The sequence below is a fragment of the Dioscorea cayenensis genome, chromosome 1 (genome assembly GCF_009730915.1).
Source record: "Dioscorea cayenensis subsp. rotundata cultivar TDr96_F1 chromosome 1, TDr96_F1_v2_PseudoChromosome.rev07_lg8_w22 25.fasta, whole genome shotgun sequence".
Classification (NCBI taxonomy): Eukaryota; Viridiplantae; Streptophyta; class Magnoliopsida; order Dioscoreales; family Dioscoreaceae; genus Dioscorea; species Dioscorea cayenensis.
Genome location: NC_052471.1, coordinates 19,223,748 through 19,235,088, shown reverse-complemented (window position 1 = coordinate 19,235,088; position 11,341 = coordinate 19,223,748). Strand labels below are relative to the sequence as shown.

General features: G+C 42.4%; 1 non-coding gene across 1 annotated transcript; it reads left to right on the top strand.

Annotated features, from left to right (window-relative positions):
• Window positions 1-6,531: 6,531 nt before the first annotated feature.
• Window positions 6,532-6,638, top strand: LOC120267536. Its single transcript, XR_005538488.1, has one exon. It is a non-coding gene; the product is annotated as a small nucleolar RNA R71 (small nucleolar RNA).
• The last annotated feature ends 4,703 nt before the right edge of the window (window positions 6,639-11,341 follow it).

The following is an 11,341-nucleotide window of genomic DNA, read 5'->3' as shown; positions in this document are numbered from 1 at the left end:
TGTATGTCAATCAAAATTTATATAAAGGACATGTGCAATGTGAACTCCCCCCACCGCCCCACACTTAAGATGTACATTGCCCTCAATGTACCATGCAAGCATAATATAAAATAAATCAATCAAGCATAAATGTGGCAGCGACAATTGAAACAATACTCCCCTAACTCCTAGTGTTGCGTTTGATGGGGTTCAATCCTTAGGAGTAAAGTTCCAACAGGTTGTGAAGCACACACGACCCACATTGGTCGTGTCCATGACTAGTTCTCATTTCCCATACTGACAAGAACATTTGTACGCATACACAAGGAGGTTTAGTGAAGCTCAATAAAAAAAAAACAACTCGAGTATATATAAAAGATAGAGCACTGAACTTCAGCTTGAGACAAAAAAATGAAAATAAAAGATAAAATCAGAAGGAGAATACTTTCTGAGTATACAAGTCTAAAATAAAATGCAGAAGGTAAAGAAGAAAAATGTATCAAGTGTCGGTGTCGTCTGGTGTCAGCTCTACATCTGGCACTAGATAGTCGAAAGGTGCCAGTAGATCAGGCGATGGTGAGGCTGGTGGGGTGGAGGGGTCCTCGGTCTCCTAATAAAAGGCGAGGACGCATCTCGCTCTAATAGCTACAGTATGGTGTCAAGAAATGCCATCATCCCCATGTACTGTGCAACCTGTACAGCCCGGACATTCGCAATCTCAGTCCAAAGCTCACCCACAGCACTCTTGAGCCTCTCAGATTGATCATGGGCTCGAGAAGAAGTAAAAATATGTACCGGTTATAAGTGCTTGTGTGATAAGAATGCAAAGTGTTCTTTCCTTATGATGAGCATTACTTTTATCGAGTTTTAACACTAATACGTATGAATTTATGTTACTTTCATGCATATATGGTTGTGAAGCTGAATCTTAGAGAAAGAAGCCAATGTAAATCATGAGTGCACCATTTGGAGGAAATCTTGAGATGGATCAAACGTGAATACATAAGTCGGGTTCAAGATGCTAGAATGTGTACCAACCTCCTTGTATTCAAGCTAGCACAATGATTTGGAGGGCACAAAGGCAGTCACACTCTAAGTATTCCGGCTTGTGCATGTGTAACAAGATCTTCACCAGCGTGGCCGTTCACTGAAGAAGCAAAACGATCTACGACGTAAATGTGTACCCATTTATGTTACCTCGATGAATGCATGTTTTCGGGAGTGTTTTGGACCAGTACCGTAGCAGAGCACTGTAGCAACACTGTAAAAAATAATGTAGCATCTACTGTTTATAGCCGGCCGAAGAAGGAGTTTTCCAGAGAAGCCACACGGCCATGTGGAAATTCCACACTGCCCTACGTTACTTCCACACATGCCATGTGAAATATTCACAGGGGCATGTGGATTCCAGATTCCAACCCCTTAAAAGCTGATTTCAACCCCAATTTCAGCATTCTTTTCTTCATCTGTTCCCCAACTTGAGAGAAGGCAGCAGCTAGGGTTTTGAGAGATATTGGCTAGGGATTGGGAGAGGGTCTATGTCTTTGACAACCCGCTCTGTTTGGAAGAAGGTTAGTGGGAGACCTTTCGTCGGCACCGATCCGGCGAGGTGTATCCTAGGCCGGACAAAGGAACCTGTGGACGAGTAGAGGACTCTCCACAAGACCATCGTCATGACTATCGGGGGGTTTTCTATAGATTTATTGCTTTTATAATTGATTTCATTGATTGTAATAAGCCCCCTAGTGGGTACTTGGTTTGTGAACCCTAGGATGTATTCATTTTATTGAACCTTGTTATTATGCTTTCCTTAATTGATGTTTTTATTGAGTTCCAATCTTGAATGCATTGATTGTATGAATACTCCCTTAGAGTAGCGCTAGGGTTGAGATTTCTTGTTGGTAACCCTTGTTAGTGAGTGACACACCACGAGAGTTAGATAAATCTAGATTGGAGAGAGTTGAGAGGGTAAGTTGAGAGGTAGCGGAGCGTCCCCTTTCCCCTCTAGTGTGATTTATTCTATCTCCGATTCCTCGAGTTCTTTGCGGTCATATTAGAGTGAATGGGCTAAGGGATGACCTTCTGCTAGGGCTTAGTTGCGAGTGCAATGGAGTGAAAAGTTGAAGTGATTTTAGCATCTAGGGCTTAATTGTGGCTAAGGAACTTCCGCCTGGACCAAAGGGTTAGATCTACATATAGGAAGAGGATTTATCACTTGGATTCCCTAGAACTCATTGCAATTCTATACAAGTGCGAGGTTGAGAGATTGTTCAATTTGTCCTCCGGGACATGTATAGGGTTAGGCATGGTTGACCTTAGATTTGAAACTATGTATTATAGGATCTCCACGACTCATTAATGCATTAGTTAGGAAGCATGATATAGGGATTTTGCACTTGAAACGATTGTTCTAGGCGGATCAATATCCAAGTACCCCATCTAAATCGATTGCCTTACATCTCCTTTACTTGTGCTCTCTCTTGTCTCTTTTACTATTGTTTCATTACATCTTGCCACACAAATCACTATTCATATTTCACTTAGTTAAGAGACAATTTAAGTATTTTTACTCCCTACTCCCTGTGGATACGATACACACTCACCAGTGATTTTATTACTTCAACAAACAAGGGCACTTGCGGTACATACGCAAGGGGTGTCATCAACCGGGCTCTAGAGTGTCTCTTGTGCTGTAAGGGGTGCTCCGGTCTCCATCGGTGCACACCCAGGCTCGCGAACGACCGCCTTTTTGGCACCTCGGATACCGTCCAGAAAACCATCCCAAGGATGAGTCTAGTGACGTAGGGGCCAGCGAATAAAACTCCCACTCTCGCAAACTTGCTCTAGTGCATCAAAAAGTCTGCCACTACATGTCACGAGTCAATCCGCTCATTTTCGGACCATGGAATATAAATAGGGTAGGTCCACGCCGACTCAAAACAGTCTGTGTTGTCACCTCGGCCATCTATAAACCCTACTGAGGACAGAGTGTTAATATATGTAGCTCAGCCGCGATAACCATGAGGCCTTATACGCTCCAGGTTCATAATACCCTTGTCCACACAAAGCTCGGTATGCTTACTGTGGGGTCAGGGTGCTAGCGTAATCCGTCGGTAAGAGTCCATACTCCTCTTTATCTGTGTATGTCTCATCATACAAGCCCATCAGAACTAAGAACTCAGTGACACTCATGCAAAACTGATGTCCGAATGCTTGGAATTGTATAACATAAATTGTGTCAAATCTCCCATATGGCTGATCAAACTTGAAGGATGCCAACACTTCAAGCATTAATGCGCGGAAAGATGGCTCTCAGATCGACAACAATCTCATACAGCTTCCCATTGCTAACATCTTGCCAATCTCATTGTCTAACTCATCACCCGCTGAATCTCTCTTAGCACACTTAAATCCCCAAAGCAAGAATGTCCAAGACTGAGTCTCGATACCCTCTCAAATCGAGCCTGATGCTCGGGATTCGAGAATTTAATGTGTGCTAGCTCAAGTGGAGTCTCCCTAGGACACTTGCCCTCTTTTTTCTTCGAGCGTGGTGCCATACCAATAATAATTGATGAAGAAACTATCAGAGAAGCTAAAGAAACAGTCTTATGGAAATTCCCCACGTCCGTGTGGATCTGCTGGGCGTGAAAATCGCACAGCCGCATGTCACATCTAAACTCTTTCTAAACATGCATAAGCCATTCTCGAGTGAAAATTGCACCACACTATGACTTTTAATAAAAAAAAAAAACAATAAATGGCGAATAAGAGAGGGGGTAAAATGTTTACCTATGAAATGAGTATGAAAACTTCAAAATTGGCATGGAAATTAAATAAAAACACTCTAACCCAGCAATGTGAGGTCGGGCAAATGATGAAGAATGCTCTTCGAGTGATTGAAGGTGTAATGGAGAAAAATCTCAAAGAGATTTTAAAGAAAAATTCGCGTCTCTTGAAATTCTGCGGATCCACACGAGCGTGTGAAAATTACCCATGCCCGTGAGACACTACAGGAGAGACACGGGCGTGCGGCAAGCCGCTGTTTGCTGTCGGGAAAACAACTAATGCTCTTTGGACACAACCACACGGGCGTGCGGCAATTACCCAGGCCCGTGTGCCCGACCCACAGGGGCAGATCCACGCCCCTGTGGTTTTTTTATCCAACCCAAGAAAACTCTAAGTGTTTCACATGGCCGTGCAAAACTTCCCCATGGGCTTGGACATGTACAGGGCAAGCTCACAGGGGCACTCGTACGCGCCTGTGTCTTCTCGAGATAAAAGAGAGCTCCTCTACAGAGATACGCACGGGCGTGCAGAAATTATCCACGCTCGTGTGTTTATCACACGGTCGTCCATAGGGGTGACTCCACGCCCATGTGGTTTCTCAAGAAAAATCTCTAAGTCTCTGCAAAAAGACACACGCCCGTGTGGGAATTACCCACGGGTGTGTGAATCTCACAAAGTTGTTCACAGGGCCGAGTCCATGCCCCTGTGCCTTCTCTGGATGAGCTCTTAGTAGAGACCCCTGGATGCCTTAGAAAACTCTACAATCTCTGCAGAATATTCCTAAACAAATAAAAACGCTCAGAGCCTGCTTTTATCATGCAATTACACCAGACAAAAAAGCACGACATGCTCAAACGACCAAAAACTTTGCCATACTCATTTAAACAAGCATGTGCACCAAAGATCCACGAGAAAATCACAGCAATAACTTCTCAAGATCAGGACACCAACACTCAAAACCTTATTTATCCAAACACTAAACTAAAAACTAAAAAAATAGTAAAGACTTTGGTTGCCACCCAAGAAGTGCTTGTTTAACGTCACTAAACCTGACGTACCTTGCCTGATCTCACGGGGCTTATAAATGAAGATTTCCCTCTTACCCATGAATTGGAAGCATGATGATCATAACATCTTGAAGGTAGAGGGGGAGTTGTCGAGTTTGTTACCACTTGAGGACTTGTCACCTTTGTTCCTTTCATGCACATTCCCAACAGCCTTGGGGCATTTCTTGTGGCGTCTTCTCACTCACTTCATCTTCGGAGCATATTTTTTCATGATCCCCGGAGTAGGTAGTACTTTCTCATCTAGACCAAGCGTCATCAACTCCCTCGTTCTCCTCGTCTTGGTCTAGCAGCACCTCGTATGGGTCCGGATTCAACATTTCCTACACGTATTCATCGATAAGTTAATTAGTGGTGTCAAGAAAATATAAAGTATCATCAAAGTCAAGAGAATGTCGCATGGCTTTGGTAAGGCGGTATGTGAGCTTGTCATCTCCAACCCTCAGTGTCAACTCCCCACCGTCCATGTCGATCAATGCCTTGGAAGTGTGCAAGAATGGCCTCCCAAGTATCATAGGAACATCTACATTGTCATCGACATCCAACACTTTGAAGTCTACATGAAATATGTACTTGTCCACCTTGATAAGCACGTCTTCAATAATGCCCCTCGGATGTCTCACCGTTCTGTCCACCAATTGCAATGTCATCTGAGTGGGCCTAGGTATTCCTAAGCCTAGCTTCTGAAAGAAAGAGTATGGCATGACGTTGATACTAGCCCTTGAGTCCGCCAATGCCATCTCTTCACACAAAATGCCAATGTTGCATGGGATAATGAAGCTTCCTGGGACTTTCTTCTTATTCAGCATATTCTTTTACAAGACCGCCCAGTAAGATGCATCTAAGATCACCGATGCACTCGCTTCTAATTTCCTCTTGTTGGTCAAAAGATCTTTCAAGAACTTAGCATACTGAGGCATTTGAGACAACTCCTCTACAAAAGGAATGTTGATGTGAAATTGCTTAAATAGACCCAAGAACTTCTTGTATTACTCATCATTTTGGTCATTCTTCAATCTTGAAGGATAAGGGATTCTTGGCTTGTAAGGTGGGGGTGCCACCTCTTTTTCTTTGTTAACTCTTTCCTCAACCTACACGACCTCCGGTGCCTCAACAAGCCCCGAACATTGGTCTTTCTCTAAATCGGTCATCTGGGTCTCCAAGCCTGAAACTCTATTCTCCATGTTCGGGGCTTGTTGTTGTTGAAAACCTAGTGGTGCTATGGACTTTTGCTGCCCTTGGTTACTCCATGAGAAATTGGGGTGGTTCCTCTAGCTTTGGTTGTAGATGTTGCTATACGGATTGCCTTGGTTTCTCATTGCATTACCCACAAAGTCAACTAGCTCAATGGATGAAGTGCAACCAACGGCTATTAGGCAATTGGATGGGGCATGTCCTCCACCACATCCATCACAATTCATTACGGCCGCCAATCTAAGAGAAGTTAGAGTGTCTAACTTCTTACATAATGCCTCTACTTGGGCCGCCAATGATGTAACCGCATCAATTTCATGGAGTCCAGCCAATTTCTACCTTTCCCTTGCATTCCATTGGTATCTATTCATGGTCATTTCTTCTACTAATTATCGGGCTTCATTGGGGGGTCTTATTCCCCATTGTACCTCCTGCGGCAACATTTAAAAGCTGCCTTGTACTTGGATTCAACCCATTGTAAAAGGTCTGAATGATCATGCCCTCAGGGAATCCATGTTGTGGACACTTTCGTAAAAGGTCTTTGAAATGCTCCAATGTCTCAAACAAGGACTCGAGCTCCATCTGAATAAATGATGAAATCTCATTGTGAAGCTTTGCTGACATTCACAGAGGGAAGTACCTAGCCAAGAAAGCTTCAACCATCTCATTCTAGGTCCTGATGGATGCTCGCGGTAAAAAAAGTAACCACCGCTTTGCTCTTCCTTTTAGAGAAAATGCGAAATCCCTCAATCTAATAGCATCATACGTAACAACGTTGATTTTTAGCATGTCACAAACTCCCAAGAAGTTTTCATTGTGATTATTTGGATCCTCATCGGCCAAACAATTGAACTGCACTGATTGCTGAATCATCTGGATGAATGTTGGCTTCAGCTCAAAGTTCAGAGCTGTAATTGGGGGTCACACAATGCTAGATTGTATCCCCAATACTGATAGTCTGGCGTAATCAAAAAGTGTTCTCTATTGTTCATTCTGTTTGCCCATGTTTGTAAACCCTTCAATATCTATTTCAACTTGATTCAATGGTTCTTTCACTGGTTCTTTACCCTTTCTTCGGAGTATACGTTCAAGTTAAGGATCACCTCCAAGCAATGTCAAAGGGTTCCCTCGGGTCATAACATGGCACTGTACAAAAGAAAGAAAAACAAATAAGAACGATGAAAGAATAAGAAGATATGAAATAGAAAAATATATTAATGAATTGGTAAGATAGCAAAGTACAAAGTATCTCTAAATACTTAGTCCCCGACAACGGCACCAAAAATTTGACAACGCCTCTTGCGTGTGACCCGCAAGTTCATGGGTTTATTGAGTAATAAATCCCAGGTGAGTGGGGAATCGTATCCACAAGGAGTAGGGAGTAAAAATACTTAAATTGCTACTTAACCACTTGAAATTGAACAATGATAGTATCGATAAAATGTAATGTGAACAAAGATAAAAGAAACAAGAATGAGAGGCGCAAGTAAGTGAGAGGTAAGGCAATCGATAGAATTGGGGTACTAGGATAATGCTCCCCTAGGATTAATGTTTCAAATGCAAGACCCACTATTATACTTCCTAATCAATGCTCAATGAGTAGTGGAAATCCTTAAGCACACGGTCCCAAATCTAAGGTCAACCATGACTAACTTTACATTATGTCCCGGCAGAGAAATCGCTTAGTCTCAACACCTCACACTGTGTAAAGTTGCATGGTGTTCTAGGGAATCCAAGTGATAAACCCGCTTCCTATGTATGGACCTAACCCTTTGGTCCAGGCGAAAGGCCCTAGTCACATTTAAGCCCCAAACACTAGAGTTACTTCAATGCTTCACTCTGTTGCCCCTTGCATATATCCCGCAAGTGCATGAGTTTGTCGTAGTAATAAATCCGATATAAGTGGGTATTGTATCCATATGGAGTAGGGAATAAAATCACTTAAATTGTTTCTTAACTAGGCAAAAATTGGATAATAGTTGTGTGACAACATGTAATGTAACAAAAAGTAAAAAGAGACAAGAAAAAAAGAGCACAAGTAAAAGGGGAGGTAAGAAAAATCGACATAAATGGGGTTCCCTGGATATTTTTTTCCGCCAAGGATATTTGTTTCAAGTGCAAAACCCTCTATTATGCTTTCTAAATAATGCATTAATGACTCATGGAGATCCTTTAATACATGGTCCCAAATCTAAGGCCAACCATACCTAACTCTATACATGTCCCGGAGGAGAAATTGAACAATCTCTCTACCCCACACTCGTATAGAATCGCAAGGAGTTTGATGAGTCCGCAAGTGCACGGGTTATCAAGTAATACTCGTACGTGACACAAGGGTCATATTCCCTAGGGTCCCAAGAGTTGCTATTACTCCCCCTAGACGGCATCTGCTCTAATCTACCAAATATAGGACTAAAACAAGATAAGGAAAATAACAAGGAGAAAACTATAAACACATGGACTAAGGCTTACCAGATAAACATACTAAGAAAGCAAGTAACAATGAAAGTGCGAGGTCCATGGGCAAGGATCTCCTCAGGATTACTAAAGCTAGATGGATGTTAGAATTACAGAGACAACGGTGGTTGGACCAAGAGACATCCAAAAATAGATCACCCCGATGGTCACGGCGGTAATCCCTAATCCAATAAGAGTATTGACTTGGAATCTCTTCCGACCAAATCCTCCTACTATCGCATTATAAGTAGGGATATCTCAAATTATGGCTGAAACTCAACCTAGGTACAACCCTAATAGTTGGAGGGGTATGAAATACCCAATGATCATTGTGTATTCATACATGTATCCCTTCCAAGCAAGGTGTGTCGAGCACAAGGGTGATGGTCTCGCACCAAATACAACCTACAAGTTGGATCATAGGGTTCTCACGTAAAATAACACATCAGAGAGCACCAAGCAAGGATCATAAACCACACAAATACCATAAATGTAAATCAAGCATCCATACAAGCAAGTTTGTCCCAAGGTTCACCGGATGCCCGGTAACCTTGGGAGTCTAGTTCATCATCAACAAAGGAGCAAGTGTAGGAGATAAGAGATACAAAGAAAAGCTCATAGCAACCTCCCCTAAGATGAAGACTAGAAGGTGGTGATGAGAACTCATTGGATCCGCGTAGGCGAGCTCATAGATCATTTTCCTTGAGTGTAACCTTCTTCCAGCTTCGATTTGCCCCTCAGATCTGTCTTCTCCCGCAGCCTTGCACTCTTTCTCTTGTTTCTTTTACTTTTGTTACATCACATTTTGTCACACAAATCATTATTCCCTTTTTATTTAGTTATGAAACAATCTAAGTGTTTTTATTCCCTACTCTCTGTGGATACGATACCCACTCATCTGGGATTTATTACTTTGATAAACCCGTGCACTTGCGGGATATATGTAAGGGCATTATCAATAGCAAAGTGCAAAGTATCTCTAAACGCCTACTCCCGAGCAACGGCGCCAAAAACTTGACAACGCCCCTTGTGTGTGAACTGCAAGTGCACGGGTTTGTCAAAGTAATAAATCCCAAGTGAGTGGGTATCGTATCCATAGGGAGTAGGGAATAAAAATATCAAGATTTCTATCTAACTAAGTGAAGGAAGAATAATGATTTTGTTGATAAAATGTAATGAAGCAAGAATAAGAGAAACAAGAAAGAGGGAAGGACAAATAGATGAGAGGTTAGGAAATTGATAGAAGTGGGGTAATCGGATATTGTTACACCTAGGACAATTGCTTCAAGTACAAAATTAATTATTATAACTCCTAATTGATGCTTAATGAGTCCTAAAAATCCTTAAACACATGGTTGCAAACCTAAGGTTAACCGTGACTAACTATGCACTATTTCCTGGCAGAGAAATGGATCAATCTCAACACCTCACACTGTGTAGGGTTGCAAGACACTCTAGGGATTCCAAGTACTAAACCCTATTCCAATGTATAGATCTAACCCTTTGGTCACGGCGAAGGACTCCTAGTCGCAATTAAGCCCTAGGTGCTAAGGTCACTTCAACGCTTCACTCTTTTACCTGTGCCACTAAGCCTCAACGGAGGTCATCCCTTAGCCTATTCACTCTACTATAACCACAACGAACTCTTAAAATGTACACGTAGGATAAATCACATCAGAGAGGAAAGGGGACACTCCGTTATCTCTCGACTCACCCTCTCGACCATCTCCAATCTTGGAATATCTAACACTCATGGTGTGTCACTCACTCACAAAGTTTACCAATGTAGACTCTCAACCCTAGTGTCACTCTAAGGGAGAAATCATGCAACAAGAATTGAAGATTGAAACTCTATTAAAGACATCACTTAAGGAAAATAATAGAAGATTAATAAAACAAATGCATCCTAGGGTTCAGAAATCCACGTACCCACTAGGGGTTTAGCCCTCCATGGAGCTAGTTACAATCAACAATGAAATCGAATGAAAAACAAGTAATCCATAGAAAAATGCCCTCAGTATTCATGTCAATGGTCTTGTGGAGTAGCCTCGTCTTCTCCAAAGGTCCCCTTGTCCGGCCTCGGGCACACCTCGCAGGATCGATGCTGACAAAAGCTCCCCAATAACCTTCTTCCAAGCATAGCACAGTGTCAAATCCATAGAACCATTCCAAAGACTTGCCAAAAGCCTCTCAAAACCCTAGTCGATGGCCTCCCAAAAGATAGAGAAAAGTTGGAGAGAAGGGTGAAAAGGATCCCTCAAAATCGTGCTGAATCGCGGCTTAAATAGAGCTGGAATCGGGCATCCACACGGGCCTGTGGAATATCCACACGGGCGTGGGGAATTTCCACATGCCTGTGTTGATTCTCTGGGAACATGATTTTCGGTAGGCTCTGAATAGTAACTGCAATAGTATATTATTGTAGTGATTTGCTACAATAACCTGCTACAGTATTCTGCCAAAAGACTCCCAATTCCACACTTTTCATCAAGGTAACATAAACAGGCGCACGTTTATGTCATAGATCGCAACTCTTCTTCAATCAAAGGCCTCATTGGTGAAGATCTTGCTATCAATGAACAAGTTGGGATACGCAAATGTGACTGCCTTCGTGCCCCTCCAACTCATTGTAATTACTTGAATACATGGAGGTTGGTACAGATTCAAATATCTTAGAACCCTACTTGTGTCTTCGCGTTTGTTCCTTCCAAGATTCCACCAAATAGTGTGTTCACGATCTACTTTTAGCTTCTTTTCTTAATACTTATCTTCACAACCCTACATGCGAAAAAGAACACAAATACACAAGTACTAGCGCTTAAACCTGATAAAAGTAATGCTCATCGTAAGGAAAGAATACT